The sequence below is a fragment of the Corvus kubaryi genome, unplaced genomic scaffold (genome assembly GCF_017639235.1).
Source record: "Corvus kubaryi isolate FWS band 111438036 unplaced genomic scaffold, C.kubaryi_AGA036_p1.0 split1-131, whole genome shotgun sequence".
Classification (NCBI taxonomy): Eukaryota; Metazoa; Chordata; class Aves; order Passeriformes; family Corvidae; genus Corvus; species Corvus kubaryi.
In genome coordinates, this window is record NW_024582073.1 from 639,012 (window position 1) to 653,555 (window position 14,544).

General features: G+C 37.2%; 1 protein-coding gene across 8 annotated transcripts in view; it reads right to left on the minus strand.

The window, feature by feature from the left end:
• The window catches only part of FAT1 (FAT atypical cadherin 1), a 108,376-nt gene that overhangs the window by 55,234 nt on the left and 38,598 nt on the right, over positions 1–14,544 (minus strand). The window lies entirely within an intron of this gene.

Consider the following 14,544-nt stretch of genomic DNA (forward strand, 5'->3'; position numbering starts at 1 on the left):
CTACAAAAATAAATGCATGACCACACTTTTGCAAACACCACATCCCCACAGGAGTGGCAAGTAAAAAGATTTCAATTAAGCTGTGAAGAAGTCTGTAAAACAACCAGTTTTGAAATCCTTGTTGTGAGGTGGGAAGAATGTGTTTATTGCTGAATGAAATAACAGCATGTATGGGAAACAGGTCACTGTGACAAACCATTCTATTTCAAACCTAAACTGACTCAGAGAATTGTTCCATATTCTTGCATTTTCCTCTGCCTCCTTTTATTCCTCCCCCCATCCCAACACTGACAGAAACAATAAGCTTCTATAAATTACATCACTATTATTTCACCTGAAATCAATGTCACTATGGCAAGATGGGTCAAGCATTCTTGAGAAATGCAAGTTTATAACAAACATTTCTAAGATAATGAGGAGGAAATGGTATCTCCAGTGAATTGGTGCAGTTTTTGTATTTAGTAATATTTAAAAACTTGCCTCATCAGAAACCTTTTCACAATAGCAGCTTAATAATTTAGAGAGTCTCTGGATAAATCTGCATTCAGATAAAACTTACTTCAGATTTCTATTCTAAATAGTAGCAAAACAAACATACAAAAATGCAACTACAGCATACAATTATGTAAATATAAATAAAACTGCTACATTTGGAACAGAAATTAGCACCAGAGATCAGATATTAGCAGGGATTTATTTCACCTCAGTTCCCAGCTACATCATATTACCTCTGTTTCTAAAAACTAGCACACCAACAGTTTTCATTCAATGCTGAAATGGTAGTATCTTTAAGAAAACACAGACTATTAGGTGGGCACTGTGTTAAGAATTATCTATTAGCTATCTTTATGGCATGGATGATATCAGTGATGAAAGAAGTGGCATCAGAAAAAGCGGTCTTTGCAAGGCGAGGAGGAAGGCTCAAAGTTTTTATCTTGCTCTGTATGCATCATGCATTCCCATGCATTTGTGCTTTCACAAATATCTATGCACTTTCCAACTGCACATTCAGCTTGACACGATGAAGATTCTGGAGCTGGGAGTTTGCCTGTTAGACATGGCTAGTCCTCACAATGAACCAAAAGACTCAAGCAGATGCCAAGTGTACTATGCTGCCTCCAATGAGTTTGAACCGATAGGCTTAATTTGGATTAGCATACCACTATTTGAATTGCAGCATATGAAAAGAAATACAGTTTCTCTGATCTTTGAATGCATTGACACTGAAGAATCAAGGATACTAAGGAATTAAGAATACAGGAAGCAAAATACAGGAAGCAAAAAAATTTTTTTATCACTAACAGATACAAGACATAAACTAAATATCAGGGAGGCCATATTTGGTCAATGTGGTTTCTGTCCTCTGTGTTAAATATAAACCATAACTAACCAGTAGAAATGGTTTCTCTGGACTGCATCAATAAATTATAACTTAAACTCTCAGTAATGATTACTGCAACGTAGTCAATTATTATTTTAGCTCTTGTCTCCCCACTTCAACCCCAAACCCAACAAATTACTAGCGAATGTTAAAGGGTTTTCCTTTTTTTATTTTTAACATATTGTTGTACCTTATAGGTCTTAATATGCAAATCAGTCTAAGATTTGAAGGAAGTATGGATTTTAAATTTACATGTGGCTGTAATGGTGATCATGTTAACTACTGCATAACACAACTCAAAAGCACTGGGCAAATTACAGCAAATATTCTGTAAGTCGAAGACCAGTTACGTCTCTTCAAGTGATAGAGATACTGTCTCACTTCAAGGCAGGGTTTCCTACTAATCTTCCTCATTTAAGAAATAGTGTATTATATCCAATTCAAGACAGCTTTCCCTTCCAGACAGAGAAATATATCTCTTTTGTATGCTAGACTGAGAAGTTCACTGGAATCAGCAGTTCCCTCCTCACAGAAGTACTGGGTATGATCAAGTCATGTCTTAGACATCTCTCATAATACAGTGAGCGTCAAGTCTCACTGTCTGAAAGAACTCTTATGACATCCTTTTAAACTGCTTCCAATATCTCAGCACTTTCCAAACTATGAGCAAAATGACTGATAGCACAATACTCCATGATTATTTAATCACTGACACAGGAAGACGATAATTTTTTTTTCAGTCTTCTTTCAACTGATTTCAAGTTAACTATGTTCTACACCTAACTTACCTTACAATCAATGACCATCAGAAAAGACCCACACTTTCTTTCTAAACATGTTCACATAAGCTTTTTGGCAAGACTGTAGTCAAATCTTGTTTTCTACGCAAGCCAAAAAAAGGCTTCACAACCAAAACAAGTGAGCAGGTTAATAAAAACAGTAAAAATTAATAGCAGAGGGTTTGAAGAACAGATTCCAGCTTTGCAGCTGGCAAAAAATACACTCTGTGTCTTACTAGCCGTGTAATGAATGATGATGACTATAAGCTAGAAAGTGTAATATATCACCATTTTCATACATCACCATGAAGGCAGACTGCTGAGTTAAAAAAGAAACAAGATAGTGCCAACAACCTATCATACTGGAAGCATATCATAAAGGAACTGAACTTTGGTTTATATAGTCTTAAAGATAATTCCTTAACAATTTCACTTGTTTTTCGTTCCTAAACTCTTCCTTGTTCTAAGCACCTTAATAACTCTCATTGAAACCAGCAACAGAATTGTCACCAGTAATTTTCTAATGCTGAAATAGGATTGTAAATATACGGTCCCGAAAGAAACTAGGAATCTCATTTAAAAACACTTTAAATGGCTGCAAATCCCTCTTCTGCTAAAGCAGAACATGTAAAAGCAATCATTACTGTTCTTTCAATAAAGGCTACACGAATGATACCATTTTTCAAGAAAAACTGAGAGCCTGGATTCCTCTTTCAATTCTCCTAGCCACATACTCGCTCCATTAGTTATGCTGTTGCTTGCTTGTTCTCTCTGGCCCCTTGAATTTTACCTTTTTTTTTTGCTATGCATTTGTTTAGGTAGAACAAAGACTAATTCTGCCTAGCAGAGCTCACAGCCTGTAGCTAGCAGGTTTTTCTGTGTAGTCTAAATGCACTTTTGGGGCTAAAGGACTTATTTTCCACTTCATACATAAACTTTCTGATCAGCTTAATTACAAAAATGAGTTACAACACCCTAGCTGTAGAAAAATTATAATGAAGACTTACTGCAGTACACTCTGATGAAATCACTGTTCCCTTTTTGTTAAGTATAGTATGATGGCACTCAACTAGTAGAGTCTTTCATAGTTTTGGTGCCTTTTCCCCTTCAATTCTCATATGTACCAGTTCAAGCAAAAGCCAACAGGACACTCCCACAGTGTACTGTACCTAAGTACAGTCCAGACTGAAAAAACACATTAAGAACTATGCACTCTATTTGCTCTTCAGATCACCTTTCCTTTTTACTTATGTACTTCCTTATTCCTGTTTCAGATGCTGGTGCATATGCTCTGGATTTCATCCACAAAAACCACCATTGGCACATTTGTCCCAGATGAATACTTCTTGCCTTCTGAATGGTACTCCATGAAAAGTCAAGCAATAATTGAGATCTCAGTCCTACCCAAGTCAGGACTGCATCAAACAAGGGATAACACCCTGTCCATAAGGGTGTATTTGTGTGATACATTTATTGAAGTACAATAATATCACAGAATATGCTGAGTTGGAAGGAACACACAAAGATCATCAAGTCAAGCTCAGTGTTTATCAGCTTGTTGCTTGTTACCAGAACAGACTGTAAGCTTTGTATATAGGATCAAAAAGTAGATTACTTCGTCCTATGGCTAATATTTCATACCACCAGGCACCATGTTTATCTGTAACCAGGCAATTTAACTACTCAGTCCTACTATTACTATAATGTGTAAGTACAAGGTGCACATCTGAAGTTGAGTCACTTACCTGAACTATTTTAACAGCATCCTGGAATCTGCTGAGCAGAACGCTCATTAATCATATTTGTGATTTGAGCATAAGGCAGACAAGCAACGCACCGAAGATTATTTATGTACAGCATAAGGAAGAAAAAATAATTTACATAAACAGTTAAGCCATTCAATCCGACAAACACTGTAGAACTTCAATTTCAGCTAGATTTCAAATGAAGTGTAAAATCAGTGTTTAGTGATCATATCATTGTAGAAAATCCCACAAATGTTTTTAATAAAGCAAAACCACGTCATTTTGTATACTATAATTAGTCACTGACTACATTATTTTTAGTCTGGATTTATTAAGCAGGGTTATTAACATCTTTTGCAGTAATTTTTTAGTAGTAAAATTATTTGGGAAATAATGAAAATAACTATATAAATAACAACAAACATAGCTACATTAAAAAAATAAACGTATGTCTATGATCCTGCATTCTGAGTGCTTGAAAGCATTTAGGGTAAGTCCAGTTTCACTGTCATTCATATTCTTTTGCTAGTTTCTGTCATACAAAAGATAAAACTCAGAACTGTAAGTCAAAAGCAGTCTAAGATAAAAATACAAAAAAAAAGTATTTAATAAATAATAGCAAATAGATAAAATAATTTTGAATGAAAGATTAAATAACAAAACCCGTGTATGGTTATTTTAAGGAAACTAGTAAGTGATGATACATTTCCTCTAGAATGAACTTTGATCTTACTATCAACAGAACACTATAAATTTTTGTTACCTCTCTGCTTACTTCGTGGAAGTACTCTTGCCTTCAAAAGCCACACCAATTCAAAGTGCCTTCAGTAATTAACTCTAAGTTACCTAATGTCCATCACTCACTTTTTTCATCTCATTGTGAGATACACCTTTATTACAGAATTATTACCATATTATTATTACCATTAGTACAAAATTACTACCATAAAATCAAACATCATCTTGCAAGACCGTTTTAAACCCAACATAATCTTACTTTATTTATAGTGCTCTGAACTCCCTATACATTTGAACCCTAAAATAGTAATTTCTAAGTGAGAATTTGCAGATTTATACAATGCTGCTGCCTCTCCCCCTTTTTTTCTTTTGTTTTCAATTTTATGTTATTTCTGACATTTACAATATAGAATGTACTCGAATAAGTGTGCTGCAGTCTTATCTGCTGATTTAAAGGGAACTGCTTTTGTAACTGAACCATACATATAAAGAACATCATGCAATGTTCATAACAGGGATGATCAGGTAAACTGCTGCCAAAGATCTTGTCTTGCTCTCAGCTAAACTGAGGAACAATTTTATAGTTCACTTCTAGTTAGTTCTCGAACTGTGTCTCCACTGTGAATTTTTCAGATAGAAAAATTATATTACTTCATATAGAACTACATTTTTTCTGGGATTGATCTTCTATTTTCATTGATTAAAAAAAAAAAAAATCAAGCCAAGCTAGATGTGAATCAGGGCACTAATTCTGAGTAATTGTTTTTTATTATGAAATTAATCAATACTAATGTTATAACATTGTTATGTACACAACTTAAATTTACACTACTCAGAGATGCTACCAAGTGAAGACTGTTATCTTTGAAAGCATGTGTGAAGGTGGGACTTTGCAAGTGGGTAATAACAGCATCTGATCATTGTCTCTTCCTTGGCTAAAATCATAATTTTGCATATTATATACTCCAGCTCAAAAGAACATATGATATAGCAAGAGTCTGGCTGCATTAGCATTTCAAATGTACCCTCGGCAAGTGTGCATATGACACAAAGCTGAGTGGCGCAGATGACACAACAGAAGGACTGGTTGCCATCCAGAGGCACCTAGACAAACTTGAAAGTAAGTTCACAAGAACCTCATGAAGTTCAGTAAGTCAAAGCACAAGGTGCTGGGTCAGGGCAATCCCAGCTATGAGTCCAGACTGGAAGATAAACTCTTTGAGAGCAGCTCTGCGAGGCAGGACTTGGGTGCTCTTGTGGATGAAAAGCTGGATGTGACCCTGCAATGCACACTTGCAGCTCGAAAGGCCAACCACTTCCTAAGCTGCATCCAAAGCAGCATAGCCAGCAGGTTGAAGAAGGGGATTCTGCCCCTCTACTCTGCTCTGGTGAAACCCCACCCGGAGTGCTACATTCCAGCCCTGGGGCTGGTCCTCAGCACAAGAAATACATGGACCTGTTAGAGCAGGTCCAAAGGAGGGCCAGGAAAATGACCAGAGAGCTGAAGCATCTCTCGTATGAAGACAGACTGAGAGAGTTTGGATTGCTTGGCATGGAAAAGAGAATGCTCTGGGAAGACCTTATAGGAGCATTCTAGTACCTAAAAGGGGCTTCTAAAAGAGAAGAGCAGCTTTTCACATGGGCACATAGTGATGGGACGGGGGAGAGTAGTTTTAATCTGAAAGAGGGAAGATTTAGATTAGATGTTAGAAAGAAATTCTTTACTCAGAGGGTGGTGAAGAACAGGAACAGGTTGCCCAGAGAAGTTGTGGATGCCCCATTCCTGGAAGTGCTTAAGACCGCATTGAATGGGTCCCCATAGCAATCTGATCTAGCGGGTGGCGTTCCTGCCCATGGCAGGGGAGTTAGAACCAGATGAGCTTTAAGGTCTCTTCCAACCCAAGCTTTTATTTCCATGACTGCTGCATCAGAATATGGTAATATTGAAAGAGAACTTCATTTTCTTTTACTCTTGGTTTACAACAGAGATAATTCAGAGCATGACCTGAAGTTTTATGTAGTTCCAGGGACATGTAAAGGAAAAGAAAAGGACTTCTGTGCTTCCCACTTATTTTCCCCAAATTCTTCTTTTTCCAAAGATATGTAAGAGAACAAATAAAATAATTTTAAAAAGCCCCACCACCACCATCACTTAAGATGTAAAAGAAGTGCTCTCTACATACTTTCAAATAATTTTTAAAATAGCTGCCTCTGTTATAGCAAAATTTCTATATTTTCAAATGCTAAATCCCTAAATAGTGTAGTGAGTAGATACGAAAATATTATTAGAAATTCCAGATATGAACCTGTTTTCCCTGTTACAAAAAGGAACAGTAGTCTGATAGCACTTCAAGTGCTTTTAAAAAGGAAAATTGAAGTAGCTTCTTGCAGAATTAAACTCTTTTTACAAACATTTGGGCTAATTCTGGTCACATTTTCAGTAAAAAAAAAATCTCTTTGTAGCAGGTTCAGTTTGTAAACCGGGCGGAAACACCAATTAAGTGTAGTGGTTTGGTTTGAAATATCCATTACTTACTTATTTTGCTTCTGTGAGAAGAATTAGGAGAAAGCAAAGCAGGCACAAAACTTAAAAGAATATAAAGAAGTTTATTAACAGAACTAAAAGAAAGAAAAAAAAAAAAAAGTAAGAGTCAGACTAAACCTTCAGAACACTTCTCTTCCTCTCACCTTTCTCCCTTCTCCCACTGACAACATAAAAAGACAACCCTTGAGATTTTTTCAGTCAGTTTACCACCTCTATAATAATCTTTTTCAGTTCACTTAGGGAGAGGAGTCCCTCTTACTCATGCTATGGAGATCTCTCCACAAGAAACTCTCTCATGGCTTCAATGTCACAATGAGACAGCCGCCCGGGTTGGTTCTCTGCTCGCATGTGAAAGTCCCTTCGCTCGACTTACAGCTTTCCTCACAACTGCTTTCAAGGGTCCAATCTTGAGCTACTGGGGTACCATTTTGAGCTGCTCAGAAACAAAGGTTCTCTTCACCCATATCTGGGAGCATCTTCATCTCTATGAACAGAGGCCCTCCTCCTCCCTGGGAGCAAAGGTCGTCATAATTTTCATCTCTCTCTGGTCAAGCTTCTTATCAAATCACAGCTACTTCAGCATTTGCTTGTTTCAGCACAGGTACTTTTGCTCATGGTTGCCGTTTGAACACTCCACCCCTCATGCTTCATGAAATTACAACAGGTATTCTGATGTATCATAGTCCAGCACCATAGCTATACAACAGAATTTCAGCTTCTAGGTTTGAAGCATCTCCTCTTTCTCCTCTCTCGGGGTTTTAGCTCTTCCTTCTTCACTAACTTTGGTGTCTTTATGGTGTTTTTCTCACATGCCTTCACCTTTCCTCTTCCTCTGACTCGGGAGAGGATTGATGTCTGCAGGCTTCATCTGTTCCGGAGAATCTTACAGCACTAAGAGTTAATCTCACCCGGGCCTTGCAGCTGGAATTCGCCTTTTGCTGTTGGTCACCTAATTTCTGCCGGGTGGTGGCCGGAGCTTGTTTCGGTGCAGCATTTTATCTCAGCAGCCGCACTGGGAAGGGCTGGCCGAGCGCGGGGCCGCCCGCACGGAGCAGGGCCACGGATGGAACAGGGCTGCACGGCTCCGGGGTGGCTGTCTCCTGGCCAGCCCGGCCTGCACTGAGGGGGCTGTGCCGGGTGTCCAGCGAGCAGAAGCGGCTGAGATCTCAGCCAAGCCATGCTGTGGCTGACCTGGCTGGGCCCAGCCCGGCTCTGCTGGGCCATGCTGCAGGCCCCCCCAGTTACCTGTCCAAAAACCAGAAGCAAGAGAGCTTTCCCAGGGTTCGTTCATTCTTAAATGTGGATCACAGAGGCGTGTCAAGCTTCTTAAGTGGTTTAAAAAAGTTGCCAATATTCAAACTAGCCAGTTGATTGGTTCTGTCAGGTCTAGAGGAAGCTGTAAGCACCTCTTTGCAAGAGAATCACTCCCGTGGCTGATGGAGCCCTCTTTAACTAAGAACCCAAACTATGCAAACCATGACACTGTTCTAGAGACAGTATAATCAAATGCTTTAATTTTGCTGCATGTTACAGGTAAACACTTGAGCACATGGAGGCTGCTACATACACTTTAAGCTGTGTGATGTAAGTGAACAATAACTGAGCCTGGCACTGCTTACCAGCTACATAAGTTACATGAAAAAATTCAGCATTTTGATCTTTATTTAATTTTAAATCACATAATCGTGCAATATACTAGCACTGGTCTTATTTGAGTTCCAAAGTATTACGTCAATTGGGATTAAAACCCACAAGTAGTTAAAGAACAAAGATTTCTTTTGTTAAAATGAAGCCAATACTACTCTGCGGTCACTGGCCCTTCATTTCCTCACCAAGTAATTCTCCAGTGTTATTGGAAACCCATGGAAGTTGTTTGCAGCTGTACCCATTTCCCATTTCACTTCAGTCTCCAAATCAGACAGATACACACACACACACACACACTGCTTTAAAGGTTACTGTGTAAAATGCACAGGATACAGTTATGTTCTGAAACAGGCAATTGCTCAAAGCGTCTGCTGAATTCCGCAATTAATATCCTTATCTAAATGGACTACCTCTAACACCATAGGATTACTAATTTCCTCAAAGGTATGTCCATAACATTTTCATAATAATACCAAAGCGCTTCGTATATAAATTAATATATCTTTACAACACTCCCAAGTAATTAGGTCATGCAATTATTCTGTTTTACACCTGCAAAACCTAAGTGTGGGAAAATTAACAACTCAAAACTAATTTTGGCATTCTCCTGTCCAGGTTGTGAACCCCAAGTCTAGTTTTGAGAAGTGTGCATCATTTTCATACCAAGTTCCATTAAAAGCATAGAAAGCTATACTTTTGCAATCAGCATTTCTGCCAATCTGACACAAAATTGTTACATGGAGCAATATCAGGTACCTCTCTTCCTCATTTGCTATTACTGTTTTAAAGTTCTGAGGTAAAGCATGACTTCTCAAGAAAGTGATTTATGCTACCCAGCCCTAATTGCCTCCCCAAGCCAAATCTGGTTGGTACAACAAATGTAACAGAAGTCCTGGGGAAGGGAAAAGAAGTAAACCAATCGGGCAAAAGATCAGAAATATTTCTAGCCTGAATATATGGGCAAGGTAATATGAAAGGAGTATAAGGGCCCTATATGGATACCTGGTTAGGATTCCATTTTCTTGCCCAGTAATACTAAGGAGAGCTGGAACTCTTTTCATTATGCAAATGCAGATTTTGCCATTCTAGCATGCACACTGCCACAAAGCAGTATAACCTTCTTTCAGGCACCTTAACTCACCAATTTTATTCATACAAAGCCTGTAACGCTGAGAAGTAGCCATATTTAAAAAGCATGACACGGCAAAACTATCCATACGGAAACTAATACAGAGTTCAGGGAATTCAGTGAGCTTTTTTTGTTTAGAGGGAGTTCAGCCTAATGCCTCCAGATCTACAGCAATTAAGGAAGTCCTCCCTAGCTCTTCAATTTCCATGTTTTACATATGACTCGCTGAGTTGTTATTTTTAGTCACTTAAAAGTTAATACCTTTCTTCTAATTTCACATGATGTTTGTCATCCCACAATTTAAAAAGTAAAGCTAGAAGAAATGTACAAAACAGGAAACAATGATAAGAAAAGAATTTGGTTGACAATGTCATTCTGGGGAACTGGAAGCACACATTTTAAATTGGGGAGCTAGTTTGCAAACAAACCTTACAATTCTTACTGGGTGCAACAAAAAGCTCATATTTCATGCATGTCCTATGTTCCTCAGACAGAAAGAAATTACATGGTTTGATTGAAAACTTTTAGAAAAATCAATACAATATCTCTTTTGCATAGGCACTAACAAATCTATTTCTAAATATATAATTTCTAAATCCAAATAGATTATAAATTATAAAATCATAATTTATCAACTCATAAATGTACACATATATACAATGGTATCATCACCTATTACTAGTAGATGTCATACTAGTTACCTGTTCCACTTCTCTAAGAAAGCAATCCTGCTATCAAGTATCATGCTTCCAACACTTCTCAAAAGCAAAAAAGCAAATTAAGATATTGTAATATGAAAAGCACAAAGATGAGGAAAAATATATATTTTTCTACTCAATATGACTGTGTTCATGTCAATAGAAACATTCAGTAGTTTATTCCAAACATTAAAATAATCAATTGTATTTTGTAAATACAGCCATGGAGTTTACATCAATGATACGTAAAAACTTCTCAGTTCTGCAAGTACCCAAATAGCTCACAAGCAAATAAACCACACCTGCAAGAAACGGAAATAGTACTAGACTACTATTATATGTACCCCATATGTATTACATGTGCTTATATAAGCATTGTATATGTATTTTGAGCTCCAAGGTACAAATCCCAGAACTTGTTTACTGCTATATAATCCTTTGCCTTATACGAATGCTGCTAAACGTGCAGATCTTTTCTGATCCTCAGTGCACTAGCTCTAGTGTTAAGTGCTGAGAATTAACCACAGAGTCCCAGGACGCGTGTTCAGAACAGCTTTCAAATCGCGCAACTTCAACTCTTTCCATCTAAATGTATTAACATGAGTTGAAATGCTTCCACTTTGTCAATTACTTCTGTATTTAATTACAAGCTATTTTGCAAGAAGTTAAGCAGATACAAAGTAGTTATTATAACTTACATGTTTTTCTACAGTTGTGTTCAGATTGAGCATGAAAGTTGTGGAATTAAGTCTTCGTTCTCATTCTTTCTGGCATATAATATTATAACTATTTTTATTCTACCTGGATAGTTCATATATACAGCACTTTCTTCTCATTACATGGAAACTCCAAAGATAAATAAAATTTGCTTTCTTGAAAGACCAAACATATGTGAAAAGATTAAAAAATGTCCTGTGATGTACTGATATATCCTGCTCCAAGAAGTGAAATAGCATGCAAAGAAAAACTTAGCAGTGTTTCCTTATTTTATAATTAATTGAAATATAGAAGACGCTTTTAAGTCTCAGTGAAGATTTACTGAAGGGGATACTTGGAAACAGATAGCAGTAAGAAGCATGCAGATACTACTTAAGCCAGTAGCATTTCTGAGAAACAGACCAGTTAGTCAGTAGTTCTTGTCATGAAAAGAAAACTCTTCTTTTTGTGAAAGACGAACTATATCCTAACACGGGTCTATGTCAGAGTTTGTAAAAACTCAGGATTATTGCATTAAGACACAGACATCTTAGTCTGGAGTCCACAAAATTCTAGAAATGCATTAGCTACATCAGGAAAATAGAATGCAGTGTTTCACTTGATAGAGGTTACATGTAGGTTGTTCCTATTTATAATCTGCCTTACTACTATGTATGGGAATTCTAGCTGTGGACAACAATACCATAGCAATAAATTTTATAAAGAGAAAGAAAACAATGGATCCTTGACCTGGAGAAGAGATAATAACACATTACCACCTGAAATATTTTCAACACTCACCACATATTTTAAGCATCCCAACACTAGCTTTTAGTTGACTTCAACTGAATGCCATTACAGTCCTCAACTCACCTCCGGGGATGCACAACAGCATATACTTAACTCATACTGTTGCTTTCAATGTTACAACAGGATACAGTTAAAAAGACTTGATTCGTATTCCAGCACTATCTCCCCTGTGATTGGAAGGGAAACCTGAGGCCCTGAAGGTTTCTCTTCCTTGGACAAACACCTTATAGTGCGGTAACTTCACAAGGTATAACAAGGATAATATATGCACATAAGCAAACAAGACAGGACTTGATCTCTCCAATTCTAGTCAAATGTACTCTTCAGCTGAGCCCTATTTTAATTAATCAGGGAAGAAAAAATACACTCTGTTATAACTAGAACAATAATCAGTGTCTTTTGAAGTGTTTTTTCAACTCCTTAACGCATCAATTCTATTGAAAATGCTTTCACACCAAATAAGATCTGTTCAGATTAAATGTCTTCAATACCTAATAAACAGAAGAGAGACTTGAAAAGTTATGAACCTGATAACCTCAATCAAAACTCGACCACTACGTTAGTGACCACTGCAGATTGACAATTTCAAACTGGTCATGTACAGGATAGGCAGCATGGCCCATTAGAGCACATGAAATTCAGGGTCCTATTTAAGGAAGGCAGTATATATGAGTTAGCTTTTTAATACCCATTGAACTTACCTGAGTACACTCTGGGAACAAGTTTCCCTTCTCTCTTCTGCCTACCTTTTCCCTTTCCATCCTCATTACATTTAAGATGTGTGTCTAGAAGCATGTCTATCTAGCATTACATTTAACAGTAATAGATACCAGTGAAGGGTGATATGAATGGCACATGATAGGTAAATACCTAAGCCTGGGCCTTTAATTATATTGGGGGAAAAAAGTGATTTTCTTCTGCTGAATGTAAACCAGAGGGAGATTCTTTTCTTCTCAGTGCTTGCATTCTGATAATATAATGATTTAATTATTTCCAGTTGCCCTTTCGCTTTTTTTTTTTTGACACCAAGCAGAGAAGGACTGCGGATGGCAGTCTTCCTTCTACAGTATGCATGCTGCAATAAAGGCAGGTAAGAAACTCTCTTGACAGAAAATCTTTATTACTTTTCTATTAAGTGTTCCTTATCATTTCACCATCTAGTGTGTTGAGCTCTCTCAAGGTCCCCTTCTAACATAAATGAGATCACAGGAAGCTGTGGACGTGGAAAACTGCAAACTCTGGCTGAAGGCAAGTCACAATGTCCCAGTGCCCTAATTTTGCTACCCATTAAGTAGGAATAAAAATATTTCTTTATGTCAAAACTTCGGCAAGGGAGGTACAGAAGTGTCGTTTTTCAAAACACAGTTTGGACAATGCCACCTGATGATACAGGGAGCAGAAAGGGATAGGAAAAGAACAGAAGAAAGAGGAAGAGAAAATGACCTGCAGGAATATTTAATGAAACAACAAACAAAAATAACTGGCCAATTATACAGTAATGATGAAATGAATGGAGGTAGAATTTATATTCCCTTGCAATTTGAATACTGCAGTCACTCACTTCTTTCCACCCAACTCACAGGCAATTTTATTTCTATTTTTATCAGTATTATATTGAGACAACAAGAAATATCAAAGTGGCAGGCAAAAGTACTTTTCAAAATCAGAAAGGGCAAGGAAGTAGATAAAAAGGCAGATTTTTTTTCCTTTTACATCATGTAAAATGAGGGAAAGCAGAGACATAGAGAAAACCAAATAGAAATAAAGTCTACAAACACTTTCTGCATTCACTTTACAAGACTGTGGTTGAATTTTTCTTGTTTTACTTGTCAGGCTGCCTTTTCTCTAAACCCAACATTTTGTAAATACAGTGTTTAGATACACTCTTTAACTATACTGTCTTCTGTTGGTATAGCTAGTTCAGATGTCCCTCTTAGCAGTATTTTTACAAATGCAGCACATGCTGACAAAGAAGTTAGTGTCAGAAATAACCCAAATAACATACCTGTGTTTGTACTCAGAGCTTTGCTGACACAGCAATTACAATTGATAAAGCACACAAGTCTTTTATACCCTGAGCTGAAATAACTACAAAACAAAATGAAGGCCATAGCCTTCAAAACATTTTTTTTCACTCCATTTTTGCTCCTTTAAGTCTCCTGAAATTGCTTCAACAAATGAGCAAGAGCTAAATTAATAAAGCTTCTACTGCTCCCTTGTACTTACTGGATTTGTAATAGATAAATGTCATTCACTACACCTCTGCAGGACATCTAGTCTAAAAATCTCTGAATAGTGGGCAAAAAAATCTGGTTGAGTGAATCAGAAGCATCTCTCATAATTTTTACTGTGAAATAATACCTAAACACAACATAA